Source organism: Eurytemora carolleeae, unplaced genomic scaffold, assembly GCF_000591075.1.
Source record: "Eurytemora carolleeae unplaced genomic scaffold, Eaff_2.0 scaffold364, whole genome shotgun sequence".
NCBI classification, from domain to species: Eukaryota; Metazoa; Arthropoda; class Copepoda; order Calanoida; family Temoridae; genus Eurytemora; species Eurytemora carolleeae.
In genome coordinates, this window is record NW_019396261.1 from 208,250 (window position 1) to 232,681 (window position 24,432).

The 24,432-nt window shown below is 31.2% G+C and overlaps 1 long non-coding RNA gene and 1 pseudogene across 2 annotated transcripts; one reads left to right on the top strand and one right to left on the bottom strand.

The window, feature by feature from the left end:
- The first annotated feature begins 2,141 nt into the window (after positions 1-2,141).
- Positions 2,142-24,338, top strand: LOC111699597 (uncharacterized). Of its 2 annotated transcripts, XR_002764783.1 has the most exons (4): positions 2,142-3,658; positions 4,591-4,683; positions 23,767-23,884; positions 24,187-24,338. It is a non-coding gene; the product is annotated as an uncharacterized LOC111699597 (long non-coding RNA). The 2 variants fall into 2 exon arrangements; XR_002764782.1 differs by lacking the exon at positions 24,187-24,338 and having other exon boundaries at positions 23,767-23,984.
- Positions 6,999-8,290, bottom strand: LOC111699596 (serine/threonine-protein kinase pim-3 pseudogene; annotated as a pseudogene).
- Positions 24,339-24,432: the final 94 nt, after the last annotated feature.

Genomic DNA, 24,432 nt, shown 5'->3' on the forward strand with positions numbered 1-24,432 from the left:
GTAAACAAAACAACAACCCAACCTACCCATAAGCCCTATGGGGTTATAGACCCTTAGTTCTACAGGTACCCCATCCCCCTAGGGCATAGAGGACCCCCTGCACCCCTCCCCCTCCTCCCAGCCGACGGCCGAGTCCGACACCTCTCTCTTTCCTCAACATTCCAATTTATTTCTGTATTTCAAAGAGAATTGATACGATAAATATAATACTATCAGAATCAAGACAATAATAATTTAGACATTTGTAAGATGGAATTTGAATTTATATGACATAAATAATAATAATATTAATAACTATTACATCGATAATGATAATAGTAATGTTATCAAAGACATTAATAAGAATATTAATGAAAATATTATGGAAAAAATTGCCTAATTATGACTAATAAAGTTGTATATAAAACTTTACACATTTTTTACATGAAAGAAAAATATTTAGAGATAAAAAATTGAATTGAATTGAATTTCATCTTTTAAAATCTTTGATTTAAGCAATACCTTTTTTGTAGTTCTAAATAAATCTAGAAAATTTGTATCATTTATTTAAATCTTAACATTTTTCAAAAAAAAAATGTATTGTTTAAATCAAAGTATACAACAAAACAAACTGATTTTACTCCAGAAATAATTCTCCAAATAGCTTCCTTTTTGCGTGAGAAATGTTTAAAGTTTAGTATAAATCATATAAACTACTTTATGAGTCGAATATGTTTCTAATCATGATAATCAATAAATAACTCTAATCCTTGGTAAAATTCCTATGTCAATACGTCAAAAAAAATGTTAAAATTTTTTATTACACATAAAAACCAATATTTAAATAAAGCTGTGCTGTATGGCAGAGGCTCGTTTACTGTATAGCGGAGGAACGGTCTTCATTGCAGAGGCTTGGTCTGCATAGTGGAAGCTTGGTCTGCCTAGAAAATCTGGGAGGCTCAAGTCTGAAGAGCAAAGGCTCATGGCGTCCGGGGGTTCCCTCCCTCGTACGAATAACTGCACGTAAGAATGACTGAACTTTTGATTGTGTAAAGGTTTGTACACTCTGAACTTTAAACCTTGATAACAGATGAATTATGAAGGCACGTTTCAAGTAAAAATTCCAAAAGTAACAATTTTTTTTTATCTTGGAGATGTAAAAAAAATCTTTGAAAGAGTGAATATTGTCTTCAAATTAAAAACATTGTTTCCATTGAATAGTTTATGGCATGTGACTGTGAGTCGTGATATGAAATCAAAATTATTCTTTCATTTTGTAAGATACAACTTTTCGCAGCAAGGAAGACGCACATCCAGATGTAGTTAATCACATAAATCTACAGACAGATGTATTTAATCACATATATCTACATCCAGATGTAGTTAATCACATAAATCTACAGACAGATGTATTTAATCACATATATCTACATCCAGATGTATTTAATCACATATATCTACATCCAGATGTAGTTAATCACATATATCTACATCCAGATGTAGTTAATCACATAAATCTACAGACAGATGTAGTTAATCACATATATCTACATCCAGATGTAGTTAATCACAAATATCTACAGACGGATGTAGTTAATCACATAAATCTACATCCAGATGTAGTTAATCCCATATATCTTCATCCAGATGTAGTTAATCACATAAATCTACGGACAGATGTAGTTAGTCACACATATCTACAGACAGATGTAGTTAATCACATATATCTACAGACAGATGTAGTTAATCACATATATCTACAGACAGATGTAGTTGATCACATATATCTACAGACAGATGTAGTTAATCACATACATCTACAGGCAGATGTAGTTAATCACATATATCTACAGACAGATGTTTTAAGTAAATTTGTTAGTTGGTACCCCACCCTTCATAATCTGCCTGTATATACCACAGGGCTATAAAAGCAATAATTACATTACGTCATTTTCAAGCATCGCGCACTAAAGTTTTTTTGTACAATATCCTACGCAAAAAAAGCAAAGTGGTGGAATTGGAAAAAAAATTTTTTAGTTATTTAATGATTCTAAATCAGATCCAGATAAAAATAATAAAATTGGTAAAACGAAATTGAGTTTGCTTGTGCAACAAACTCAATGAGTTATCAAAGAATATTTTCCTGTGAGTCATACTTTTAGAATTCCAGATGTCCTGAACCACTAACCAGTGAGCCTGTGAACATGAAACTTTACAGGCATGGTTGTTTATTTATAATATACAGTGGTGCTCATAAAAGTTTGGACAATTATTATGACATTTAAACAATCTTATGTGCATTTGTTTTCTTCTTTAAGATCAAATAATACAAGTTTTAATTCCTTTGAAAATTTTACTCTGCGGGAAAACTTTAGTTCCGGCGGTAGGTAGATCAAAATTGATTGAGATTCAAAATAAATTTAAATTTTTGAAATTTTATCAAATATTTTTTCATGGTTTCCAACCGACAGTTTTGATTTTGAAATAAACAGAGTTGTCAGCGCTAAAATTGTGTTTACTTAATTGAAAAGCTAAATAACACTTTAAAATGAAATAAAGTTCTCTGATGCAGTTTACCAATTCATTATACTGATAAGGAATCATTTGACGCAGTACTTAAGCTTTCCTCAACGCGGTTGTTCTGATTTTATTGCTGAACGTTGAAATGAGATTAAAACATAAAAAATATTCGTTTTGAAAATCTGTATTGTCAATTTATTAGATACATTGTATACAGAGTCTATTATTCATTCATAATCTACTAGACTTCTAGGTAAGGTTTTCAGCGAAAAGGGGAAATTGTTTCGTGATAAGAAATGTTTTCCCAAAAATTTTGTATTTTTTTGCATTTCGTTTGCTTCAGAATTTTTTTCGCGAAATTTCTCTTTTATCCGTTTCGCGAAATAAAAAATGCGAAAATTTCTGGAAAATAAAATACCAAATTTTTGCGAATTTTTTATCAGACACTTATTAAAGTAAAGGGAGAGAAATTATTTATTATAATTTCTATTTATATACGTCATGTAACACCCATTATAAAGTGCGAAAAAGATTTTGCCGGGGTCAAAATAAATGCAAGGATCGATGCTGGAGAAGCAAGTAACCGTATAGAGGGTCAGGTGTATTGAACCCTCTTTCTTATCTAAAGAACAACATTTATCTTGCCAGCAGAGAAAGTAGATCGTCGGTGATCTTAGCCCTGATGTTCCACAGGGGAGGGAGTTAGCATCAAGCATCCGATCAGAAGAGTCAAATGGAAATATATTTGCTCCTGGCGAATGTCATGTATACTTAGATCAACTCTAGTTGGTTCAACAATAAGCGTTTGTATCATTATAATGTAAATATATTGTGTGTTCAACCATGCCTTGTTATTTCATTCAATCTGGGGTTTTTAATACTGAATTTTTTTCAAGTCTATAATACACATTACAATAACATATAAAGTTTTACTCAATTTTACCCAACTTATTTAATAGCAGGTGTGGACAAAGTTACTTTATCACCCTCTTGTAAAACACAAACAAAAATATTTTGCAACTGATGAGAATCTGTCTACAGAGTATAAAAATAAGTTTACATTGTAAAAAAAAGAACAAATAATGTTTGATACTAATGAGTTAAATAAAGCCAGAGCTCTCTGGCAGACTCTCCGCCTATCTTCCGCCTCATATGACAGGTAAAACCTCCTTGCTTCGATTTGTCGTGACTACTAACCCTAATTTGGCTTTAACCTGATGAATCCTATTTTTTCCTCCTTCGTGGATCAAATCTATTGGCTTGAATTTAAATAGAACTCTGGGGTCAATGGTGGCTTGGTTTTCCAAGCGTTCAAACACATGTAAAACCCATGTTCTCTAGAATGGTATCTTTTAACATATCCTAGTACATTATGCAAGAGGCGACAAATCATCCGCCCCACTGCTATAGTTGACTACAGTTTATTTACAATTAAGTTTTGTTTCGCAAAAGTTTTTGTTCGCTGGAAACCTACTTCTAGGGTGCTTGGCAACAATCTTCGATTTTAACTTTTAGCTGTTGCTTTATATGGACTTTTTCTTTGCTAATATCGAACAATAACTTTTTTTGTTGCGAATTTATCTTTTTTTTTCGTGGATTTTGGAAAATCTTTATTTTTAAAGCCTTTAAAGGCACATTTTTAAATTATGACCATCCATGAACCTTCCCTGTGGTCATCCGAGTTGCCACAAAAATGTTCATCTGTGCTATAGTTTTATTTTAGTTAAGCCTCATTTGAAAAACATTGAACATTGAAGGCAATAAAAAATTTAATCAAACTAAAAAACGTCTAGTTCATTAAACATTGTTCACAAAATACTAAACATTCATCTTTAATTATTTAATGCGTTTTATCTAAAGTGTAAACTGTGCCGGGGTTCAAGGACAAACTTTAAAGAATTAATTATGAGAGAACAAACATTTAAAATGTGAGTATGTTTTTGGAGCTGCAAGAAATATAACTAAAATAAGTAACTAATCAGCAGCAATTAAAGTATATCAAAAATGAAATTTGAAATTTTTTTCAATTGGTGCAAAAATATTTCAATTTTCTGAATTTGCATAATTACGGAAAAAAGTTGTTTTTTTTAGATGAGAGTTCAGACTTTAAGGAAGGGGCTCAATGTACCTCACGAATTGTTATCTGGAACGTTCCATCTTAGCTTTTATGGATTTATCTTTTAGGTGAGTTTTAAAAATCAAGATTCATGATTTACATGTTCTACTTAAAACATGTGTTTTGTGAAACAATTTGTAAATTACAAAACTTACAAACTTAGCAAAAATATGTTTTGAAAATGCTAAAATCTTTAAACGTATATGTGAGCAAAGAATTTCATCTTTGCCACAAACTTAAATTTTCTAATCCCTATATCTTTGCAACCCAATTTTGTAGATATTTCAAATTATAAATTCTTAACTGGTTAGATTAATAATAAGTTTGAAATATCAGGGTTTACGCAATCAGGTAACATAGCGAACTGTTTTATAATAGATTAACAATTAATATTTTTCAAAATAATTTTAGCAAAAACATTTGCGCAGTTAGCATGTATATATATATATATATATATATATAGGTATATTTTATTTAGAATGTAGTTTAAATCATGCAAGGTTCACTCTCTCAACTCATGTAAATAAATTCCCTAGCTATAAACCGGATCAAAAATCAAAATCTCATAAAAATTTGGCAATTATTAGAAGTAAAGGTTGGGAAAAGGAAAAAAGGAAAGAATCAGAATCAAGGTTTGCATCAAACAACATTAATTTTATTTTATTCTTATCTAAAGATTCTTTAAAACCATTTCCCAAATCAACAATAATCGAAAGTGATAAAATATTGTAAATCGTAGATAAATGATGACTTAATTTTCGAATTGCTACCTTTGCAATTTGATGGGTTAAACCTGTGATATTTCAAAGTTTTACTGTTTGAGCCGAAATTCTAGTTGAAAATTTCAAAGATCTTTGTTAATCAGCTTAAATAGATAAAAGAATTTAAAATTTTAGCATGAGGCAAGTGTTCACTTTTTTCTTCTTTCCAAGATATTTCTCAAATTCTGATTTTGTTACTCCGAAAACTTTTTTTCATTTTTTAAATGATTATTTGGTAAATTCCTTTAGCTAATTTCATCTTCATCTTATCATGAATTATTTTAAGAATCATTTCTAGCAAAATATTATGTTTTTACAACACAATAATATGTTAACCACTGATCACGTTTTTTATGACTGATAACTAGAACCTGATGAATCACTATCAACCATGATTTCAAAATGTGAACTAGTGTACAATTAGATAATATATCGACCCACCCTGGACTAACCAGAGCGAGATAAGTTTGATTTCTTCTTTTTAAATTCAATCGCATGTTAATCTATAATTCAATCAACTTTAAAACTACAGATTTGTCTTTTTATACTTTTCATTTTAAACGCATATGTCTATTAAAAAAATAATAGAGAGAAAAGGCGAAAAATTATGTTTTATCAGTCAAATGGTGATCGAAAGTCACAGTTTTCTCGGTTAAAGAAAAGAAAAGGAAAAAAGAGAATTCAAACTTTATCCGGGATTATGGGATCTTTTTAATCTAATCTTATTATCGGTGGACTATCCATGTAATTGTGGTTGTAATTTAAGCTAAACTAAAATCTTTATAGTTTGATCTCCCATTTCTTAAAACAGGCGCCCAAAGCTCACCTGCACATAAAACATAACCCAAACATTGTGAAAGACATTACGACTGAAAAATCTAAAATCTCCTTAAAATAATTTAATTTACAAGATTTTTTACTCCGTAATTATCTCTTGGAATTTTTTCCTTGCATTTATTGATATTGATTTTTTATTCCCGCATTTCTAACTCAGTGAACATTATTTACACAAATTAAAAAATTGGAAAAAGCTTGCAATCAATATCATACAATTTAAAAAACCTAGATATTTTTAAAAACGTGACTGCAAAAACTGATTTCTAGAATTTTCTTGTCTGAAGCGCAATAAAATGTCGTTTGAAAACCAGTTGGGTATGTTTAATCCAATGATGTCAGGGGTGAGTTGTTAAGAGAAAATGTATACATACATTTAAATGAAATATTTACATGAATGAAATTTATAATTACTTTGCATTTGTTAAAATTGACTTCAAATAGAAATGTTGAAACATCACGAAACCTCGTAATGTTTTGTATAATATTCTCTTCTTTTGTCGCACTCGCTCTTCCCTCCAAAATGGTCCCAGTATGAAATTATATCTATCTGACATGATCTGATCGACTTTTCATGTATCTAAGTGATTTGTTCCGTGCGAAATTTTTAACACACAAACGCTTTTTTATATGAAAAGAAAATAGTTGAAATATTAAGAATTTGTTCAAAGTTTATTCGTTCGCTATCTTTAAAAAATCTCTCAACTTACATTTATTCTTTTTTGTCATTTCTTAATCTCAGTAGCTTTACTCTATTAACGTTAATAAAACACGGAACCTCAAAAACATTTAATATTTATAATATTTATTTTATTTAATGTAATATTTGACAAATCTGTAATCTGCGAGGATACAGGGGTAGAACATGAATGAATTATCATTTATCAGAATGTATTACTGCAGTTTCATCCGTAGACGAAAGCTTATCGAGATCTCTTTACTCATCCGAACCTAATTCTTCTGTCGGCATGCGAATAAATTTTCTTTGGATCATCCAGTGTATGTAGATGTGTCTTTCACCACGAGCTCAAGGATGAGTTTGATGATGTGTGGGAGTGGGATGACTCAGATGGGGCGGGTGAATCACGAGCCAAAGATTTCTCACTGTTCATCCAGGAATGAGACATGATCTGCTCTAAACCAATCCTATCTTGAGGTCTGAGCTTGAGACAGGATTCTATCAAATCCTTGCATTCCTTGGACACGGTCTTCCTGTAAAACAGCTTAGCATCTACAATCTCTTCGTCTTTCTCGAATGGAATATCACCCTGGACCATATCAAAGAGAAGAATTCCTAAGGACCATACGGTAGCAGGGTTTGCTTTATATCTTCCACAGCTAATCCACTCAGGTGGGGCGTACACACGTGTACCCTCGAAGTCTGTGTAATAATCATCGTGCAGAAATCCTCCGGACCCGAAATCAATTAATCGAATGGTTTCTGCTTTATGATTCACTAGGATGTTTTCATCCTTAATGTCACGATGAATGACACCTTGCTTGTGGCAATCGACAATGGTTTGTACGATTTGCTTAAAGAGCTTCACGGCTAGAACTTCACTCATTCGTTTTTTTTCAGTGATAAAATCAAACATGTCCTTACTGTGTTCGGGTCGTTCGAGAATGTAGACAAATGAGTCAGATCTTTCGAAATATTCTATGAGTTGAATAACTCCGCTAACTCCCTGAACTCGATGGAGAAGTTCAAGCTCTAGAGGAACTGATTCGTTATCCAGGGTTCCCCAAACGGATACTCGATTTTTGGCTACGTGTTTGATGGCAACTTCTTTCATGTCGCTTTTTCTTGTTCCACAATAGACAACTCCAAATCCTCCTTTACCAAGCACTGAGTTAACTTTGTAAACATCTTCTAGCTTTTGCTTTTGCCGCTTGTCACCTGCTGATTTGCAAATACCAGGGTTCGAATTCGAACTTTCGTTTGGTGTTGTGCACATTGTTCTTATTAAGTATGCAACTATTTTTAAGATGTGTTCTCTGTTTTATGTTCCTGTTGCGACTGTTCGCTTAGGTGGCTCTAGTCAAACTAACCTAACTACTAACTAGTAACTAAACTAAACTGTTAGCCTTGGAACGCAGAGAGAGAGAGAGAGAGAAGAGTAGAGAGAGAGAGCACCGAGGAGGGGGGGGGGGGGTACCGGCCATTCACCGCAACGTACACTTCAGAATTTCGCAGATTTACACATTTTGTAATTATTATTGCTAATTGCATAATCAAAGAATTGATAATAATAATTTGTAATTTTGTACAAGCTAAAAAATCGAGGGAAAAAAATATTTTTGCAAATCACACGATTTCTGGAATCTTTCCCCCACCCCCTCCATTCCATTAATTTAGTCTACATAAAATCTTTTCTTGTTTTAAAAAAGTAGATCAAAAAATCGAGTACTAGGATTAAGCTTGTAAATGTTACTCTTTAAAATTCTGTTTTACACTTTTTAATTCAACCATATCAATATAAAATTTGCTGAACAAAAATCTATTACATCTATTGAAAACAATGACCCCGGGATACCTACAAATCTTAAATTACTATTCTTGAGAAAAAAATCATTTCCTGAGAACTTCAACTTATTCATGTTTTTAAAATTGCGTAGAGTCTTCAGATAGTGTCTGACTGTGTAGTGTGTATAGAGCTTATAAAAACAGCCCTAGGGCCTGGGTTTCCTATGCATGTATACTAGGCCACCACAGAGATATGCAGAGATACCCGCGGTAGCCTGGTATTTCCGTCTCCATGCTTCTCCATGCTGATACAGGGTGTCCCAACAAGCATGGGAATTAAGTGATGGCGAACATCTTTGATCTCCGTAAACACAATTTTATAATATTTTATTAATTTTATAATATTTTAATAATTAATGTTTGTTTTTAATCTTTGTGAAGGAACAATCTCAAGGAATAATAATTAACTGACGATGGTCAACCCAGACCGAAATATATTTTCAATAAATGTGGAACTAACATCTACTTTTTTACTCTACAGAGGTTTGGTCCATCACCATCACTGAATTTTATAATATTTTACTCTCAACAATAAACACAAAAAAACCTTCTAGTGTGCAATAGAATCCTATTAAAAAGGAAATCAAAATATTCCGCTAATTTATAGCTCCGTCAAGGAATCTAAAACTCTTTCTTTTAAAATGACATATTTTAAGCCGTAATTTCATTTTGTATATTTAATTCGGACATTATAGATAACAATAACATTTTACAAAGTGCATTGTTAAGTATTAATTAAAAAAGTGAGGCATCAACCAAAAGTGTCAAAGCAGTGGGGGGGGGGGAGGTAGATGAAATACCTCCCTAGGTCGTATTTCACATGGAAAGCAATTTTTTAAGAGATATATGTGAAATTAAAATTAACTCAAATGCAGAAAGACCTTAATATTTAATATAAAATTTAAAGATTTAAGGACTGGCTGGCAAAATCATCCAATATGTCAGTCAGTCAGCACTTAGCCAGTTACTTATTCTCGAATTTCTGAATAATTTGCGTAAGCTATAACTGAAATGACGCTGCAGAATTTTACACGCATACTCAATCCTTATAATACGCATATCATGCAATGCGTATTGCGTTTACGATAAATTCTTGGAATTTGTTCATTTTCTGGTATTGATAAATGTAAATTCGTACGTAATAATGGTTGGGAGGGCATAAGAGTTTTCCAATTTGTAAATAAATAAATAATGCATTTGTTTTTTCAACTAAAAGAACCATTGAATAGATTGTAATTTTGTGTTGGGTGTGTGTGTTTGTTCTCAATCTTTTTGTGAAAATGATGCATCAGAGAAAAAAATTAGCCTTTGGATTATTGGAGTAAAGAAAAATCCAATGCTATTTTACCCTGTACAAATCTAATACGTGTTACCCCACGAAATTTAGTTTATAAAGAGGCCCCACTAGAGAATTCGATTTTCAAGATAAGATGGGGCATTAACGATTATTAGTTAGGCCTCTTCATTGCATTTTCTCACATTTTTCGTATTTAATTTTCAAAACTTTTTGTCGTGTCGGTTAAAATTAAAATTCGTCAAAAAGTCAAGGAATCGGGATCGAATATTTCGATTAACTGATTAAGAAAGGCCAACATTAAAATCTATTGAGAAATGGTTTCATGATATTCTTAAAAAATTTGATTTATTAAGAGGCCCAATTACAGAATTCAAATTTTGAGGTGAGGTAGAGCATAAAGGTTTACTTTTCATTCATCATTCGATTATTAAAAAGCCTCTTTGAGAAATAATTTTTTCTTAGAACTTTTGTCAAAGGTTATTGACATTTTTGAGCAACTTTTTGCAATTAGATTATTTTTTATTTTACAACAATATAAATCTATGAAAGAAGAAGAGATTCCATTTTCTTGAAGGTTTTGTAAATTTTTATTATTTATTTTTCAAAACTTATTGTCGTGTTTATTTTTCAGTTAAAAGTACAAATTCGTCCAAAAGTCAAGGAATCGGGATTGAATATTTCGATGAACCGATTAAGAAAGACCAATATTGAAATCTTTAAGAAATGGCTACATGATTTTTCTCATACAAATCGATTTACAAAGAGGCCCAACCACAGAATTCGATTTACAAAGAGGCCCCACTAGAAAATTCGAAGGTGGAGTTTAAAGGTTCAGTAATCATTAGCATTCGATTATTAGTAAAGGCCTCTTCATTGCATTTTCTTGAAGGTATTGACAAATTTTCGTTTTAATTTTTCAAAACGCTTTATCGGTTAAAAAAATCGTCCAAAATTCAAGAAAGCGGGATCGAATATTTCGATAAACCGATTAATAGAGGCAAAAATTGAAATCGATTGAGAAATGGCTACAAGATATTCTTAAAAGATTCGATTCACAAAACGGCCTAACAACAGAATTCGATTTACAAAGAGGCCCAACCTCAGAATTCGATTTACAAAGAGGCCCAACAACAGAATTCAATTTACAAAGAGGCCCACTAGAAAATTCGAATTTCGAGGTGAGGTAGGGCAGAAAAGTTAGGAATCATTATCATTCGACTTCTAGTAAAGTCTCCTTCTTTGCCTTGTCTTAAAGGAAGGTTCTGACAAATTTTTGTTTTCATTTTTCAAAACTTTTATCGTTTAACTCTATCGGTTAAAATAAAAATTCGTCCAAAAGTCAAGGAATCGGGATCGAATATATTTCGGTAAACCGCTTAAGAGAGACCAACATTGAAATCAATTTAGAAATTTCCAAGTGTTTTTTTTATTATAAAATTCGATTTACAAAGAGGCCCAACCACAGAATTCGAATTTCGACGGTGAAGTGAAGCATGAAGTTTTACTATTTATTTATAATTCTTGGAATAATTTTTTGTATTTATATTTAAAACGTTTTTTTTAATCTTAATAAGGTTAAAATAAAAATTTGTCCAAAAGTAAAAAAAAATTGGGATCGAATATTTCGATGAACAGAGAGAGACCAACATTGAAATTGGTTGAGAAATTGCTCCGTGCTAGTCTTATAAAATTCGATTTACAAAGAAATATAATTCAAATTTAGAAAACCAACATCAGAAAATATTTGCTATGAAAGAAGGAAAACTTTTAAGATTTAAACTATTTATAATTTAGAGTAGGATTTACTTTTTAGAAGATAAACATTTTTTCTTCATATTTTTTTTTATTTGTGTTTATCTAATCGTCCATATTTGGTTAGGAATCGGGGAAAAAGGTTTCGATGATCTAAAATAGTGGAGGCATAATAGAGTAATCGAGTTGTATGTTGAGCCTGCATTATTCTCTAGAATGTTCGATTTATAAAGAGGCCCAACTATAGAATTCGATTTTCGGGGTGAGGTGGGGCATAAGGGTGAAGAAGTTTCCACTAACATTCAACTATCAAACCCTCTCATTCCCACAAAACTGATAACTCAGAATCCACACAAGTAAGAAATACGCAGAAATTTTGAGTACGCATTTGAAATATTGGGTATTTCTGATATTTAAGTTACCAACCAAACATATTGCTCCTTTTATATAATAGACAATAGTACAGGATAATCTTAAAAATAAAGATTCAACTTACAAAAAAACTACAAGATTGAGAACAATTAAAAATGGCATTGAGATATTAAATTTATGATTTCACTAATTAGATAAACTTCAGTGTAATACGCAATTAATTATTCTAGGCTTTCAGGGCGCTTTGAGCCCCCTTCCTATCCAATACTTTCACGTGTAACTGTTGTTCTGGAAGTCGCTATTTTTAATCATTCTCAAATTGTCGCAGATTTTCATTTCTTAAAATTGGTGCATTTAAAAATTATAAATCTTAAAGTTTGTAGACCATCAAAATTTTTTAATTTTGATGGTCCATTTCCAGGGGTCATGTGATTTGTCAGAAAAAATATGGGCCCGATCGGTTTAGCCGTTTTGACAAACTGACAGATAGACAAAAAAATATGTATTTAGATCACAGCTTTATACAATTCCTGTACAAAACACAGTTTTTAAATATTAAATGAAACTTCTATATTGGATAATCAAAGTGATAAAAGATACAAAAGTTTCATAACATATGAATATGAAGTTAAAATTTTAGTATTATTGACATTATTATCCAAATGCCTTTTTTTCGTTTCTTCAAATGTGTCTACAAAAAAAGGAACACTAGCTCTGAAATCTTTCCCTATAAACTTTCTGGATTTCGACAAATTTCTAGTTAATGTCATTTAATAAATGATCGATAGCACAGCAAAAAAAAACTACTTTTAAAAACCAACACCCCTTAAAGTATAAGTATTTGTTAATTGCCATTTCAAATATAGAAAAATATTTTGCAAAATTTTAAATAACCTGATCTTTAATCAAGAAAAACTAAAAATGTGCAAATTTCCTTTGACAGGTTGTTTGTAAAAAATTTGCAATCTTTTTCGCAAAACTTGTGCAATTCGTTTCCTTATGTCAAAGGCTTTCCAAAAAGCTAAATTTTATCAAAATCGACAAGTGGAAGTGGGTCAAAACAAAGATTTTGTTTGTTACAGGAAAAAGCAGTCATTCAGACAGTGTGCCTGAGGACTCAGGCAGTAAGTATTAAAGCCCGGTTTTAGGCCTAAAGGGAGGGCTTTGGGTATGTAGGAAAAGTCAGAAAATTTCAACAGCCTCAGACCAATACTTTTTGAGTTATGTAAAAAAAACTACAGGGGGGGGGGGGTCAAATTTACCCCCCCCCCCCAGCAGGAATAGGGTTACTTTCAAAAAATTTCGACAGCAAAGTTGACCACTTCCATGAGGTGGTAATATGCGATGTTTCCACGATATCGTTAAAAGGTGCAAATATTTCTTCCTCATAAATCATTAAAATCTATTACGTAAAATAGCAGTTGGTTTTTCAAAGTTTTCATAAATATTTCAAACCACGGTAATGTCCGAAAAATGATTTAATTCAATAAATTAAACTAGTGTGATCAAATGTACACGCGGTGTTACCTAATAATGAGGCACCTTGTCCTAACTTCGTATATGATCATTCCATTATGTTTAACCTCCCACCACCCTCAACAATTATAGCTTTTCGAATCGGGAAGGGGAAATTATAAAATTATCTTTTCCCTATAGAAACAAATATGTATGGAAAACTTAAGTCATAACCTAATTTTAACAGAAATTTTCACAGAAATATGAGTTGATATAGGGATGTTAAAGTTTTCATTTTTTTAAAAAACGATCGTTTCGTTATGAAAACGACGATGAAAAATCGAAAACAAAACAGTCGTTTTTAAAAACGATCGTTTTTTCAAAAAGTTCGTTTTTAAAAATGGTCGTTTTTAAAAATGGTCGTTCTTATAAAAATCGTCGTTTCGTTAACGATCGTTAACGAAGAGAGGAAACCGACCTGAAGGGCATCTGTACTTATCATTGAGTAGTTTTTAAGCAAATATAAAATTGCGCGCTATAGCGCTCTCTAACGTTCAATTCCATTGCGTTTATGGCGCGTAATTATGACGAAATTGTGCGCAAGTAAAATCAACTTGCGTTGGAAACCATAATTAATAATCTCCTTAATTAAAAATCGACCGTTACCTTGCGGTCATAATGTATGTTGTTATATTTAATAACAGAATTTTCTAACCATCCAATGAAATATCTTTATTTATTTATTTCATGTACGTTTAATAAATTCTTTGAAGGGGGGGGGGGCTGCACGGAGTTTGACAGAAAATAAGGACTCGCATTAGGCAACTTCTTCTTTCTTCGATTTAATGGACTTTTTGTCAATTTAAATCGAAGAAATACTTTTAAAGAAAAAAGGTATGATAAAAATATTAGATCTCACAAGTATACTTTTACCAAAACCTTGCTAAACATTTCGCCAATGTGCACTGCCAGTTCCTAGAGATAATCGAATATTAATATTCTTATTGGGGCCTTTTCTAGGATTTACTTGGAGGCCGTTTCAAGGGATAGAATCGAATATAGGAAATTTTTGAATATGTTATAGAGACAAAACTTTAGGACTTGCCGAAACAATTTAGAATTAACAGGGTCTACATAGTTATCAAATGGTTTTAAATATCTATAAAGATATATGTGTAGAAAGCACTTTGAAAATAATTTAAGTATACTTTTCAAAATTAGTAATATCTAAGCGAATTTAATAAAAGTACTTAGATAGACCATTTAATAAAAAGAAATTTTCACAAAAAAACAAATTCTTCCAAATATCTATATCCCAAATAGATTGTCAAGTACAATAGATGGCAACGTAAAATGTGTACACTCTCAGTACAGCTGTATTCTGACGTCACAAGTGTCAACTCAGTTTTTGTGTTCGAAAAAATTATTAATAATAGTGACAATTTTATAAAAAAAGAGCTTATCTTACAGTGAAATAAGTTTAATTTTCTGTTCTTACATTTTTTTTTTATCTTGGAAAACACGTCAACTAATGTGAGAAAATATTTTTTTCCTTGTTATATTTGACACTTGTGACGTCATGTATAATTGGTCCTTTTCTCTGTTGCCAGTGCCACCTATTGTACTTGATAATCTATTTGCATATCCTAAGTTTCACAGAAAATCTCAATATTTAAATGCAAACATACTTTTAAAGAATGTTTGAAAAAATAGGAGGAACCATGCTTGATATTTAAGTGCTCTTGATTATCGAATATATATGTAATATGTAATATTTGTATGTATATTAAATGTGTATGAATAAATCTTTAATAATAATAATATTAAAATATGAGGAACCATGCTTGATATTTAAGTGCTCTTGATTATCGAATATATATGTAATATGTAATATATGTATGTATATTGAATGTGTATGAATAAATCTTTAATAATAATAATATTAAAATGTTATAAACTCATATACAGGTTTTCAGAAAATGGAAAAAATGAAATAATTATCAACATTATTTAATGTTTTTTTTCTTACCAATATCAAAAAGTTTTCCTTATCAAAAATCATTTTGCAATCTAGTCTATAAAATTCTGAAGAATTAAGTGGCCGGTAAGGAATTTTCTGTATGTAACTTTTAATAGATATCGCTGAGTTGATAAGAACCCGGAAATGCCATAAATAATTTAGTTTAGTCATTTTATTGTAATTCAACACAAGTAATGCTTTTCAAATATGTTGATTGTGGCATTTTTTTGGCTACAGGCCTAAATTTAGAACATCTATTTTCAACAATAAATTGTGATTTAGAATCTGATGAATAGATAGTAATCTTTTTTACGTTTAATACTAACCTATGAACCATTGCTTTTCTTCAAAACGAAGAATATCAAACAGTGTAATAAACTTGCACTATCTATTATTATCTATTTTATTAGACATATGTATGGCATACATGAAATACATATCCGCAGTATTTGATTTGTTTCAACCCGTTATAAAAGTTGCTATTTCTATTTGTTACAAAAGAAGACGAGGCATCCCCACCCGCACCCCCTATTTATTACTCAATTGGAAGGGGGGAATTTAAGTTTCCAGGAGTCTTAATATCAGTTTCAATAATACAACGCGTATACATATAAGGAGTAACATAGGCTTAACAAAGGAATTGAGTCTTTGGAACAAAATCAAATATTTAAACCTCAATATCTTTAGAACCCGAAGTTGTAAACCTTTGATATTTCAAACCCAGATTATTTGATGCAACAAAATTCATAGTTTGAAATATCTAAGGTCTCCAACATTTGGTTCCAAAGATATAGTGATTAGAAAATCAGACTTTGTGGCAAAACTCAATTCCTTTAAATTTTTTTCTTTAAAATTCGATTTTTTTCAAATTCAACGGGTAACGCCGGGCGCTTCAGCTAGTAATTAATAAATGAAAAATGTTGGTTGACATTCGAAGAAATGGGTTGCATGCAACATGTCTTGGAAAACGGAAACCGAAATCATATTTCAAAGACTAAAAACAGAGACAAAAAACGATACAATTGATAATGTATCTCATTATTATTTTATCATTTGCTGTAATATTTATTTTTTTAATGTTTCTAGAGTTCTTCATATAAGTTTCAATAATGCAAGCCAAACTCTTGACCATCGAATTTGGAATTGTTTTCAATTCTGGGTTGCTAAGAAGAATCGGATTATTATAAAATCAAAAAATTTCCAGAAGAGGCCATTTGTGGGCAATATTCGAATGTGAAATACAATTTTGTTTAGAAATCAGAAACTCTTTGTTTCACAAGACGTCTTGTGTAACCCTCCTTACAGTATGACAACCAGAAATCAAGGGCAAGAGTCCAGAAACAAACAAAAAATACAACAGCACACCAGTCAGCGGTCATTAAAAACCGAAGATAGGGGTGGGNTGGATGGGTTGATAAGGGGTTGTACTATCATCTTATGCAAAAGGGATCTTGCAAACTCCTTATTAGCTGTTTTCTTTACTTCTATCTTTTTTTTCATCGATAAGTAATTTCATTGACAGATAGATAATTTTAAAATCTTATGAGCATCTTCTTTTTCCATGAAATTGATTAAAAAAGCTTTTCTTCCATTTTCACATCTTCTTTTATTTGAATTTCATCTTTTTTCGTTCGTGTTATCCTTAAACCTGCTCCCGTTCAAAATTTGGCCCCACATTTTATCATATCATATCCTTAAACCTTTTATCATATAGATATTACTAAATGCAATGGTTAGCTCTGTCTGAGGATTTTTACCCCCTGTTTTCTTTCCAAGGGTCAACAAAAAAATTACTTTCAAATCTCTTAGTAGCTAAATATTTGTTGGCTTTTTCCCTGGTTTGTTGCATGATCAATAAAGAGAACATAACAGATTATTTTGTACATGTATTTGAAAATGATTATTTTTTGCTTTGCGATCCTTTTGCAGAACCAAAACTAAGATATAAAAGACAATGTAACTAACCTGTTTAAGATGTTCCAGGTGCAGCCAGTTTTCAGCTTTCTGGGCATTGAGGATGAGTAAAAAGTAAAGAATAAAAGGCATTGTTTAATATTATTTGATAAAATGCACAGTTTTTGAAACTTGAATATGTTTAGTTTTTTTGGTGGGTGTAAAGGAACTGATGTTACTAGCCTCAAAATAAAATTTTCTAATTCTTGTATCTTTGAATTCTGATGAGACCTTTAATGTTTCAAACTATAAATTCTGTTAGCATTTAAAATACTAAAGATTTCCTCCATCAGATTGCAAAGCCATAAGAATAAGTCTGTATACATAACTTAATAAGTTATCTGTTGCAAAATGTCACAGAAATTTTATTGAATTAAGAACCATATGTTTGAGTGTTTTGTCTTTTTCTGGTGAAAAATAATGCAATACACATATAATAATTATAGTACGATAAAAATGCAGAGCAAACTCGGTGTCTGAAAAGGTTTTTAAAATGTTGCTAAACGTTTCTTGTTTATTTTACTTGAAATTGTTTTCTGACATTTTCTCAATTATAATATGTCGTATTACTTTCATAAAGATAGAATGTTAAAAGCTCAAGTATTTCTAAAGATATTGATATTTCAGGTTTAAACTAGTTTTTCAAATTTTTACATGATTAATTCTGTTCATGGTAGAAACACAGAATACAATAGAACTCTGTATCAATGTTGTCTTTAGATCAGGCACGTTTATATATTGCTTTATATAAATATTATGTACTTACCTACACTTATATATTTATAAAGAATTCGTCTAATTTTTGTTATAAACCTTTTACTAAATTAGTAAGTACATGCGTTTTCTAGATTCCAAAAAAATGTTAATTATCTCTTGGTTTTCAAAATGTAATACGGAATTCAAAACATAAACTTCCCAAATCATTTTGAATATATAAAACGTTTTAACTTTCCACAATTCATTTCGTTTTTCCAACCGTAAAACGTTTCAAACAAATGCGTTAGGTTTTCTTTGTCACTACTCATTACTCCATGGGCGATATTTTAATAAAACTTTAAAAATTTCTTCTATAAAATGTTTAACATTGAAACAAAGGAATTGAGTCTTTGCCACAAACTCTGATTTTATAATCCCAATATCTTTGGAACCCAATGTCGTAAACCTTTGATATTTCAAACTTATATTTTTTGATCTAACAAAAGCCAAAGTTTGAAATTTGAGAGGTTTACGACGTTGTAATCCAAAGATATAGGGTTTAGAAAATCAGAGTTTGTGACAAAGACTCAATTCCTTTGGAAAAAAAATCATGGCAAAAACTCCCGAACTTGATCCAAATGGAACCTTTTTACCAATATTATCGTTTTCCTAGAATGACATTTTTACCATACAAACAATTTTGTGCAGTAATGGCTCTAGATTAAACAAAATGTTTCTATATTACTCAAAGCAATGATGAAAAAAGCAGATATTTCATCGTATTAGGATTAAACTCTTAAAATTTTAATTTAAAGCACATATTAAAATTTTCTACTGTACAATGTACATTAACAATACAGTAATTAATTTCAGATTAAACGGAACACATTGTGGACAGTATATGAGCGTGACCAACCTACTTTACAGGATCCTCATTACTAATCCTTATTATTCTTCAGGCACAAACAAGAATAATCCAGAAAGTTTTAAAATAGCAAATTGAAATTGATATGTTTAGGGTATTTGTCGACGTGTAAGCAAACATGAAGATTTTCTAATTTTTCAATAAAAAATTGACCATTTCAATATACGGGGTTTCTATAGAATGAAGCCGACCAATAAACTGCAACTTTTTTCTTTCTTTATCAAATCATTATATAAGCCATTAGATTACTATGTCCAAGGCCGAATACTTAATTTAACCTCGGGATCGTCACATTTTAAGAGTTTTCTGTCGTCTTTACTGTCTCATCCTTTGTGGGTAACCGGCCCAGTATGAAAGGTTTACTGCAAATGTAAAACAGATAAAGAACATAGAAAAATAGATTTGAAGCGAGTTAAAGTTTAGATTATTTCTGAGACTTTGCTACTCGAATAAAATAATCAGTTAATTTCCTAAAAAAAATCCGGTGAAATACTTTCTTTTATGCTTACAAACATACCAAAAATATAAATCCTCGTTAGTGAAAACGATGAAATAAGTTTAATAATTTAATTACTTACAGGTGTTTCAATTAAGACTTTGTATTCAAAGTACGTGGAACTACAGTTTTTTATTTCTATTGAGAAAGAGTTTGATGTTAATTATCATTGATTGCCGTGTTAATTTAAATTAAATCGTTTGGAAGTGAATACAAATTTTCAACAGGCAATATTCACATGCAATAATAATGATAAAAAATGTTATTTATTCATGAAACAGCTAGAAGTAGGATTTGTATTGCACTTTATTTGCAGATTCTTAATAACCTGGGTTGAAAATAAATTCAATTTAACATACTATTTTACATATAGCATCTATATATATAAAGTAGTAATCTCTGTTTGTTTTATTTATTAAAATAATATCTATTTTTGCTACGAAAAAATTATAACAATTATACATTTTTAGTTTTATATGGCATTAAATTCATGTGCAGCAGGACCTATCAAGTTATAAATGGCTGTCTTCAATGATTGGCCCTAGACTTCACTCAGAGAGGGGTTTGTATGTCCGATCATAACTCAGAACTAATTTGCCTAATATTTTGATGATTAGAGAACTCGGAAGAACCATAGGAATGTTCTAAGCTGGGCTTAACTTCAGTTGGTTTACATTTTAGGGAAAGTGCAGTTTCTAGCTAAGCTTGGTTATCAAGTCAGTTGAAGAATAATCAAGTTTAACACAAGACAAAATATCTACATTAGATTTATTTGAAAAAAATGTTAAGGGGAAAGGGTGATGGGCGATGGCTTACATTTTTTAATGTAATATATAAAATGGGCTCATGTTGGGAAGGGGGGGGGGGGATGTGAGTTGAAAAGTGTCACAAAGAAAGAGAGGATTGGTTTAGGGATAGAATGGGAGGAGAACTTGAGAAGTATGAGATAAATAAGATAATGTGAAAATTATGTGTATTATAAAAGATTAGAAAGTACGAAGCACTAGTGCACTGCATAAAGAACTTAGACTTAAAAATATGGGAGGAAATACTGCTCCAACCCCCCAACCCCCTAACCCAACCCTGTCTATGCTCTCATGTTATTCGAGACAGTGGATTAAGGGTTATCTTATTGATAAAGACTATCAATAGTGTGGGTGTTGGGCATGGTGCAACCCTTCCTTTATCCCTTCTGCTTTCTCCTCCCCCATTTAAGACTGAGACTGAATGCTGCAAGTGTAGAAAATCTATTATGACAAAAAAATCATCATATCTTAGATATCAAAAATAACTATTTAATTAAATAAACATGATCTATAAGGTATTAATCCTTAAATCATTATAACACAAATATGTTCTGTTAATAATGCGAATTCTTTTACTCGTATTATTAATGCAGTATTATAAGTAGCGCAGCACCTTTTTTCCTTTGACTCTCTTACATAGATACATGTTATTTGTCTCCTGCAAAAAGTGCAAAAGTCACTTCTTAAAGGAATCCACAATAAAAAACATCAAAATTTTAATAGTAAAGAAGGACTTTGTTTAAATTTTTGCTTAATGGTTCCATTTTGAATCGGGCATGCCCTCCTTGAAATGGAGTGTTACTTAAAATTATGTGGATAGTCCCTTTTGGCTTGACATTTTTGCAATTTTCTATCTGATTGTATTGAAACAAACAAAATTGTTTATCAAACCGTGAAATGGAAATAGCTAATTCATTAGAAAAACGATGGGAAGAAGGACATTTTTTTCTGTTAGAAATAAACAAAGGAGGCTTATCCCCCCAAACAGATATTGGTGGTAGCACGGGCGGGCGTTGGATGAGGGGGGGGGGTTGTGGGCATCAATTCTTTATAAAAAAATCGAATACGATTAATGCCAAGAAATCTTACTTCAGAATTTTTAGTTTTGCAAAGTTATATTTATGCCTAAAAATCATGGAAGCACAACATTCCTTGCGTAAAGGCCCGCGCTGTTTTCAAAGAGGCTTAGCTTCTGCTCGCTTTTGAGTTTGGGCTTAAATGTGCTTGAGTGCACACCTGCCGTTAAATCTAGTCTATCAAATCCCCCAGGTTGTCTTCTGAAAGCCCTGTTATGAAGTTGTTTGTACCTTTTATGTATTCAAAGATCAACTATATTTACAGCGGGAACATTTTTCTGGGCTAATAGTTTTGAATGACAGCTCCCCCAAAACTCCCCAGTCCGAAATCTAAAATTGTGACCCCCCATCGTGGAAAAGCCCAAAAATGGCAAATATTATCATTTTCAATATACAAGGGTATTAAAAAGATAAAAACCTTAAAGATAATTCCAGATGTTTATTGATAAAAAAATTTGGTAGATTTTTGGGTACTAGTGCAAACTTTCGATTAATTTGCAATTGTTGGATGATACAAAGGTATGATAGTACTAACTTAGGACACAAGTCAAACAAAAGAAACCTTTAAAAATCAGTTAATTTCGAGAGACCATTATTATAAAAAATAAATTAAGAATCACTCACTTTTTAAAATAAAAATGAAAGAAAACGTCTCATTCTTTGTGAGTAACACTGTATAAAAACAGAATTGTTTTTATTAATTTTATTGAGTATAGGTTGCTTCCTCCATCCTCAGACTTAGCGGGATTTTGAATTTTTAATGAAGGAAATGGGCATCTATCTATACACTTTGTTTGTCTGTCTGTTTGTTTGTGTCCAAAAAACGTCAAAACGGCTTAACCCTATTCCTGCTGGGGGGGGGGGTCAATTTGACCCCCCCCCCTGTAGTTTTTTTTACATAACTCAAAAAGTATTGGTCTGAGGCTGTTAAAATTTTCTGACTTTTCTTACATACCCAAAGCCCTCCCTCCCTAAAACCGGGCTTTAATACTAACTGCCTGAGTCCTCAGGCACACTGCCTGAATGACTGCTTTTGCCTGTAACAAACTAAATCTTTGTTTTGACCCACTTTCACTTGTCAGATTTTGATAAAATTTAGCTTTTTGGAAAACCTATGACATAAGGAAACGGATTGCACAAGTTTTGCGAAAAAAAAATTGCAAATTTTTTGCAAACAACCTGTCAAAGGAAATTTGCACATTTTTAGTTTTTCTTTAAAATTTTGCAAAGATTTTTGCATATTTGAAATGGCATGGTCAAGGGCTTTTCAAAAATGTATAATTTTTCATTTTTTGGACAAATTTTTTTTTGCAAACTTTTTTACTGTATAACTGGATTTTGCGATAAAAAATTCAATTTTTGCAAATTTGCAATTTTTTTGGCAGATTCTAAAAGTAGAGCACAAGAGCTTTCTAATGGTGTATCATTTGTCATATTTGGACATAAAACATGGGATTTAGAGAGGGGGGGGTCAAATTGACCCCCCCCCCCCAGCATATCCTGGTTTTCAAGTACCCCAGCAGGGATAGGGTTAACCGATCAGGCCCAAATTTTGTGTGGGACTACACATGACCCCAGGAAAGGTTTATGAATGATACAAATTTCAAAAATTAGCCTTCAACAAAATTCGATTTTAAAAATTCCGTGAAATTTTTTATAAAATCCGCGAACTTTTTTGTTTTTGTTTTACATGGTGTATAAAGATAATGTGTAAATTGAAATAGAAGATAAGCGCGAAGCGCCCTGAGGACATAATTTTTCTAAATTTTAATATTAAAATCCAAATCTTAGCCCGACGTTTGTACTGGTCCGAATTTTGTCAGAAGTCTGATGTTTGTACCGCTCGATGTTTGCGCAAGTGCCGATATTTTATCTCCACTATTCTCACTAGAAATCGAATGCCATTGGAAAAAAAAACCACATTTAGATAGTCGATTTTCTTGCACGTGACATAAATGTTAAGTCAATATAAAGACGTATGGATATCTTATAAAACAATTCCATACTGAAAGAATCGTGTAAAAGTAAAATTTCTTTTTCCCATTTCTTTGTATGTAATCTTCTATCTTTTAAATCTAAAACTAAAAACTATATTAATACTTATTATTGTGTACCTTGTTAAACTGAACTATGTCTCACACCCCTAATGGGTTAATCTGGATAAAAAATATAACTAACCTATAGGATGGGAAACCGGAGTCCGAAGCTGGATAGAAACGAACCAAAGAAGAACAACGTCTATCTAGCGACATTAAATATATGTATCCTCATTTTTAATTTTCGCTGATATAAAGATCAAAATGTAAGAGCAAAATATTTTTTTTCTATATTCTCTGAAAATACCATTTATAAAAAATGTCGAATTTTAATATGTGATGTGTAAATGCCTTTTAACGTCAACAAACACGGTGCAAATTTAAATTCTAGCAAAAATAATTTAATGTTAAAAAAAAATTCAAAATCAATCGTTAATGCAAATTTTTTATATTCTTAGTACGATGTAAAATTTAATTTATATAAAATTGCTTTAAACGTAAAACAATATGTAGCAAAAGTTGTAAAAATTTATTAGAGAACCGGAATAAATATTTTGATAAAAAAAAGTTTGACGAGGGGTCCTTTCAGCTGTCCAATCTGTCAGATCTACAGGCTACAGCACGGTTTCTCGTTAAAAACTTTAATAGAGCGAGGTAAATTAAATCAGTAAAAAGAAATATATTTATCAAAAATCATGTCAAGTCCAAACTGTAACATTTCTTTACTTTCTTCATCCACCATGTTGTTTTTAAATTGCTTTTTTAATGCTCTTAGCATTTTATGATATCAATCGTTTTTCAAACCAAAAAAAAT